Here is an 8028-nt window from a genome sequence, read left to right on the forward strand (position 1 = left end):
CGGTTCATTGAGTCCAACCCGTGGCTCCATATAAAACCATCTAAAATTCAAACTATATTTCTTTTAATTTCATATTAAAAGAAAAAAAGCAAACACAACAACAACAAAAAAAAAAAAAAGAAAGAAAGAAAAAAAAGAAAAAAAAAATTGCCCCTGACTTTGTCAAAATTTGGTACCCTGTATTTCTGAAGGATTTAATCAGTGATTCATTTCTCAGTGTCTCCACTGCCCTAAAATCATGCTACAGGGGCAATCCCTGCAATCTTTCCATTTGCAAAGGACTGCAATTTTAAAATAAGAAAAGAATGCAAAAGCAATCTAAATTTCTAAAGAGCCTGAGAAGCATGGTGTGAACTAATGAAAACAGGGGGGATGGATGAGGCTGTGCATATATAGTTCCCACATACAAGCCACAGTGAGACAATAAAAGCTGCTAGCCAGTAATTTGAAAGGCATGAAAGCTGTGCTGCAGCTGCTGAGCTCAAATTGCTGACAAATATTGGACTGAAAATGGGAAAATGGGTTCCTTCTGGACCTGTGAAAACTGGAGGTCAAAAGGAAAGCGAAAGGACCATTATCTGTCATTTTTGTAGGAACCGCAAAAAGACATTAACTTGTTTTATGCGGTGTTCACATTACTCTGTGCAAAGGGCTGCTCACACTAAAGGCACACTTGGTTGACAAGACTCTGTGTAAGGTACAGAGAAGCTGTATGAGCCAGCCTCAGTGGAAAGCAGTTCAAGGCCTTAGCAGGCACAAGGAGAATTTCCTTAGCAGAGGCACATAGACTGTGAATCCTTGTAGATGGGGGCCCTTGCTGAAAAAGGACATAAGGATTTTTGTCTCCTGTTGTCTTCAGAGAAATTGGACTGCATGTCAAAGATGCCCCTCTTCACCATCAATTTTTCTTCCTACCAGTAAAAGAACAACTAGTATGTGTAATTTGGTTACCTGCCTGGGTTTGAAAGAGATAAATGGACATAGAGCTGGAGGCTCTTCCACTTTAATCTCTGTTAAGTGTCAACTACAAGTGAAGTAGAGGAGGAACTGCTGTAAGGATCCCTTTGGGTGTTAAGGCACACTTGTAGAAAGTTGGTAAAAACAATATAGTTTCTGTGACTTGACAGCAAGTTTAACTTCAGACCCTGTACTTGTTTATCGTCTAAAGATTTAGAGAGTCCTAGGGAGCGTGGGCTTATTCTTGTTCTTTTCTCCAAGCTGTGGCTTGACAGCATCAGGCTGGAATTAGGCTATGGAGGATTCAAGGTGTTTGTAACCACTGGCCAAGAAGATTAACAGACAATGAGTTGTAACCTCATTGTTATATATATATATAGTTATGTATATAGAAAAATATATTTTGAGATTGAATTCCTGTGGAAATTTGTGATAGTAAGTAGCCATAAAATCCTTGTCATTGCCTTGCAAAGTGCAGCTGGATTTCATTGGCACTTGGGGCACCCCACACCAGCTGAAGCTTTGGTCTTTTTGGCATGTATTTTCTGGAATCTTTATACAGATTTGGACAAGGATCATGGAGGCTGAGGTTTTCAAAGTTCTTATCTTGATGAAAGAATCACAAGCCAAAGTTCCTAGGCTTTGCCAGTCAAAGCCATGATGGCCTCCCATATTTTGGTAGCAAGTAGCCACTCCGTTTGTGCCAGTAACGCAACAGACCTTGATACAGTTAAGAGTTCACAGGGGACACTGGTACTGCTGTGTTTTTAATGGGAGTTTTTGTATATGACTTTTGTGCTACCCATGTAATTGGGTGTCTGGGATTATATCCTTTCCAGAGACGCCATAGTAAGTCATCTCCAAACTCTGATTATGGCATCTTCCTCAGCACTTATCACAGTTAAACAGAAATAGCTAAAAATTTCACCTTGTGGCTTAATAACAAATAAGAGACGTGTTGATTTTTATCTTTTTTTTTTTTTTTAATATTGTTTCAGCAATTGAGCGAATAAAATGGTGACTCATTTTTAATCACTGAAATGTTTAACAATTAAACCTCACTAGCTTATGTATACAGCCTTTGAAAAGAACAGAGGACACAAATGTAGAAAGCTTCCCACTCAGTTTGTAGGCTGATATTTTTGGTTTACTTGGCCACTGATTACCATCTGGTGCAGGATATTCATCTATCAAGTGTGGCCATCCAGGAAGATGACCATAAGGAAGATCCCATAAGGAGATCAGGTGTTCCATGAAGGTGAGTGCTTGGTGCCTCACTCTGATAGCCTACCCAAGGCAAACACTTGGGCTGGATACCTAAGCAGTAACAGCAGGCCCAACCAAACAGGTAGCTGCTTGGCTCAGCACTTAAATAACCAGCTTTCCTGGAGCAGGACCTACGTGGTCTTGCACCATTGTAGGTGTAGGTAAATCTTTTGGCACCTTTGGAGCAAGGGAGAGATCTGAGGAGTGGGCTATAATGAGCAGAAGACCTTAATGCTCTAGTGCTGCAGAAGACACTTCACTTGATTCACTTTATGAGTGAATTTCTTGACTGTTACCCAAATAAGCATCTTCAGACTTACCCTTGCCTACAGGGAAGGCCAACGTCTCTTTTTCCAAGGGACCTCTCCCTCCCCATGCAGCCTGTGAGGGATTTTAACGCCCTGCTTCTATTTGTGGTTGTCTGAACAAGTACCCTTGTTCTCATGCGAGCCCAGCCCTTGGTACAACCATAGTCATACTTTGTCCATGTGGAAGTGGTTGAAAAGTTACATTTAACTGCTGGTACTTGACTGGTACTGCAATGGGGAATTGGAGTGTGTACAAAATTATAGAATCACTGAGGCTGGAAAAGACCTCTGAGACCACCAGCCCATTATACTATGCCCATCACACCATTCCCAGTATCCACATCCCCGAGTGCCACAACTATATGGTTCTTAAACACCTTCAGGGGTGGTGAGCCCATCCCTGGGCAACCTGTGCCAGTGCATGATCAATTGTAGATTTTGTATATAAAGCATTTTTAAACAGAAAATTGTACAGCATAATATCTTCAGGATGTCTTTGAGATGCTGGTGTGGAGACATTGAGAGCTGAGTAACACATGACTCATTAGCGAGCTAACCCACTCCAACCTTCTATCCCTTCTCTTAAATAACTTTAGTTCAGTGACAACAGCATTTTACATTTTTCTCTCAGAGGAGTCATAGGCTGAGTTGTTCACCACACAAGGTTCAGAAATAGAAGCTGAAAATGAGAAGATACAAATGAAATATCATCAAAACTGTGGAATAGTTACTCCTGGTTCATAGCACTCTTTATCCAACACTGAAAGCAGCACAGTTAAGAGCTCAGGTTTAAACACCTCACTTTGTAGCAGCACAACTGGAGTCAGTCGCTGATGATAGCCAGGCTGATGACAGCATGGTTTGTCTGCCGAGCCTAACTACTTCCTTTGCTGGTCTGAGCCACACTCCACAACATTTATGTTATTCTTACTGTGTAAAAATCAACTCTCAATGCAGTGCCTTCCTCTAGCATTTGTGTTCATGAAAGAATACAGAAAAGCCAATCAGCCTCAGTCTCTGTCCCAGCAGAGCAGGCTGCTAATCAGAGATGTCCATGCAGTGCAGTTATATCTGGATGAAGAACAGGATTTGTGACAAATCCATGACACTCAGCTCTCTGGCACAAACATTACTGAAGCAGGCCCTAGGGTTCAGCACCTGCCATGCTGTAGGGATTTATTTTGGAAGTGAACTGTTTCAATTACTGTAGCAGTGATGAACAATGTCACTGCTCCTCATGATAAACATGCTACAGCAGAGGGCACTTCAGAGAACTTCTTTAGAGAACTCTAGAGAACATTAGAAGACCTCTGAAGTATCCTTTGCAAGGGTCCCTTTTACAAAAGTGCACAAAATAGCTCATTGATAAAAGGATCTTGTTCACATCAATGTTTGATTTCAACTTTTTATCTTTGGGAAGCCATCTGTTATGAACTGTAGCTGTGTGTTGAAGCTCACTCCTCCTTTAAGGGCCATGTGATTCTTTGGCAGCCACCTCTCCTTCCTCATGCAGCCTCCCTGGCTCAGCTCCTGCCACAGCCTGACGCTGTTTTCTCACTCATGCTCAGCACCAACACATTATTTGACAGCCTGCTGCTAATTTTACCTTGTAGCTTCTTTGCTCAGCTGTCTCAGTCAGCTGCTGCTTTGTTTACCCTCTCCCCCTGCCTGCAAAATAGCAGGCTGGAGGCTCTTTCCCACTCCCATTATCCTTGAAAGCTTCTCTTTCAGATTTCCATTAAAGTCAGCGTCATCTTTCACCATTTCAAACCTTCAGCAAGCATGGCATGACATAGTTGTCATCTCATATCTGTCTCTTCCATCCTGACAGCGATGGACAACATACCAAGTGAATAAGGAGAAGCGAGCAAATCCTTGTTTCTCAAGACAGCAGCTAAGAACCTCAAATAAGCAAAAGGAAGAAAATGATTCAGCAGTAACAAGAGATCTTAGTAACAGATGGCAGAGTAGACAACTTGGCTTGCATTTGCTTGCACAGTGAGGTCTTTTGTGACAGTATCTGGGGGGGGGCTGCTTCATGTGAGCAGTAATTTCACTGCCTGGCAGGACAACACTCCAACAGGAGCAGGTCCTTTGTGCAGAGATCTTTGCAGCACACACAGCTGCTTGCAAGTGATTTTGCACTTTCAGCATGTATTTTGTGCTGAAAAACATGTATTTGTTAATATGTGTGTGTGTGTGTGTGTGTGTGTTGGGATAGACTAATGTAGTTGCTCCTGCAGTTGTGCTTCATGGTATTTAATTGCTAAAATAATTTTCTCAGAGTATACTGAAAATTAAGCTGTATCAAAACGGAATGTTTCTTATGCAGTTACTTAATTTAAAGAATGGCTTCATATCCTCCATCAGACAAGCCATTTATAGTACCATAGAAACCAGTAACTTCTTTCACTTCTATCTTATCTTGTATAGTTTAAAGAAACAAAAGCTTCCAGACCACGATTTTACACAGGCTCTAGGCAATGAAATAAGCTTTTGTGTGTTGAACAGTAACACACAAGTTGTGGGAGTAGGAGTAATGCATAGGTTTAGTGGCTTTCTTGTCAGGCTGTGTCTGCCAGCTTACCTTATTTCACAATTACAAGATATGCCTAGATTTGTAGGTAGGAGTAGGGTACTTCTGTAGCTCCTAAATTCCTGTCTCTTCATGTTAGCAGTCAGTGGTACCTCTGACTTCACTCCCATCTAAAGATCCCTGCTCTGAGATAGGTGAGGAACTGTCAGCCCTGCTGTCAGAGCACTGATGCCATCTCAGTGCCCTTCCTCTCCGCACAGACACCACTACCCTTAATCCTATTACCACAGAGGATGACCTTGAGGATGTAAAATTGGAAATCTCAGCCTCTACCAATTGGTTAAATTGAAAGAAGATTTTACAAATGTTATGCTATGCCAGACCCGGGATAATAACCCTTCTATGTGCTCTTGCAGACAGACATGCTGGAGGTGCACCCATAAGTTTAATAGTTTCAGCTTTTAACCAGACATTCCTATTCTCTTCTAACCTGGGATATTAAGGGTTGTTTCTGTCACTTTCTGGGTTATCCATCCTGTATTACAGCCTTATCAAATGGCTGAGAAGTAGCTCTCATGCCACACGGTCTGGCTAAGCTACCTTCCTCTTGGCCCACGCTACTGGAAGGTGTCCATGTCAAATACCCTTTTTTTGTTCTCTATAGCTCCAAGTGGCAGAGGTCTCCTTTTCTAATGATAATTTTTGGCCATGTGGTCTGTCTTAGTGGGTTAATAAAAATAAGTATCAACAGGTTCATACAAATGCATATGGTTTTCTTCAATACAAAACAACAGCAGTTTTTCTAACTTTCATCATTTTCCTACTTCACAAACATTGGAAGGCCCCATTCACCCCAAGTATTGTGTTCAGTTTTGGGCCTCTCAATACAAGAAAGACATCGAGGGCCTGGAATGTGTCCAGAGAAGGGCAACAAAACTTGTGAGGGGTCTGGAGCACAAGTCTTATGAGGAGCAGCTGAGGTAGCTGGGATTGTTTAGTCTGGAGAAGAGGAGGCTCAGGGGAGACCACATTGCACTCTACAACTTCCTGAAGGGAGGTTGTGATGAGGAGGGGCTTGGCCTCTTCTGGCAGGCAACAAACAGGATGCAAGAAAGTAGCCACAAGTTGTATCAGAGGAGGTTTAGATTAGAGGTAAGGAACAACTTTTTCTATTAGAGAGTAGTCAGGCACTGGAATGGCTGCCCAAGGAGGTGGTGGAGTCGCCGTCTCTAGCAGGGTACAAGACACATCTGGATGAGGAGCTACGAGAGATGGTTTAGTGGCTTGTAGTAGCAACAGTAATGGGAGGATGGTTGGACAAGGTGATCTTGTAGGTTTTTTCCAACCTTGTGATTCTATGATTCTTCATATTGTCTGAAGGCCTTACAGTTCAGTGATCTGTGAGTGTTTATAATGATTTGTAATGTTTGTCTCCTTTTAAAAGTACCATCTCCTTGGAGGCAAAGAAATAGAAAGAAACAGATAATAAGATGATAGTGTGAAGATCTTAAAGCTTTCTTTTAGCAACCTGATGTTTTGAAAGACTTGTTCTCTGAAATTCCCTGATTATAAAATCCTAACATCAAGGCTAAGTTTAGTTAGTCAACAAACCCCCAGACACTCTTGGTTTTTTGGGGGTTTTTTTTTTTTTTTTTTTGAATAGAAGATGGAAGCAGAAGAAATGCCTCTTTTAGAGGACAGGGAAATCAAACTGTGCATTAGGTTTACACTTAAGGGCTAAGATGGAATGTGTGCAACCCTCACCACGCTCAGGCTTGATTACACAGCCCTGCATGTACCCCCAGAATGAGTGGAATTCTGATGACAATTCAGGCTACTGCAAGGTACAACAGTAGCAGTGAACAAATTTCCAGCTTTTTAACTCCCCTGAAGTGAGCTGTACACTGGTGAGAGAGGATCATGGGGTGGTACATAGGACTTGAAGGCTGAGTTTTGTACAAGCAATAATGTGTTTAAACACAAGAGTCAGTTTCCACATACAAAACTGTGTTATAACCTTTCAGCAAGTCTTTTCATAAGAGTGAAATAGTTTAATGGAGTGACGTTCTCTCTCACTCACTCATGTATGCAGACCAAACACAGAATGTTTGACTACCAAAAGCAGACTGTGCTGGTAAATTATGAGTCTGTGAAAATAGGGAGCTTCAGTGCATGTTGATTTGCAACCTTAACTACAGCAGTTGCAGTGGGTGATGACTGTAGTAATTAAAAAATACAACCCAACAAAAATTACTGCATTGCTGCGACATAGACATAAAGCTGATAAATAATCCTCTAGGAATCTACTGCCTGTCGTGCTTTACTGCTATTATGAAAGAGTATTTATTCAATAAAATTAAAAGAAAAAGGCAGGGTTATTCATTTGCAAGACAGTATATTGATATAGCTTGCAATGCTAAAAGTCAACTCAAAAATCCCTGTGTTCAAAGCTATTTGAATTACAACATTTACCATGACTATCTCTGACCTAGACACTAGTAGTCCAGCTAATGTATTTAGATGACTTCTTCTATCAAAAAGCTTTCAACAAATCAACAGACTTCCAGAAACAATCATCATCTTTATGCCAAGTAGAGACGTTTTTTCCACAAGACACAGATTGTTCATTTTTAATGTGTGAAACCAAAATTGCAAAACAAAATAATGTTCTAATAGGCATTAACTTTTTTAACAAAAATCTATATTTGAGCAGCCACCAGAGGCTGCTAGAGACTGAACTTTGCACCCCTTGCCCTCTCCTCATTACACATTAGCTGGTCATCTTTGTAGTGCTACTTGTCTTCAAGAACCAGGTCTGTGGTGCCTGTATTTCTCATGTGTCAACTAGGATCATAATTAATGGAAGAGACTTTGCTGCAAAAACCCTTAAGCAGCCTTTCCTAGTATAAATATGAAATGTGGATTAAATTCTGCTTTGAACTGTGCTAGATAAAACTTAGC

This window comes from Coturnix japonica, chromosome 1 (assembly GCF_001577835.2).
Source record: "Coturnix japonica isolate 7356 chromosome 1, Coturnix japonica 2.1, whole genome shotgun sequence".
NCBI classification, from domain to species: Eukaryota; Metazoa; Chordata; class Aves; order Galliformes; family Phasianidae; genus Coturnix; species Coturnix japonica.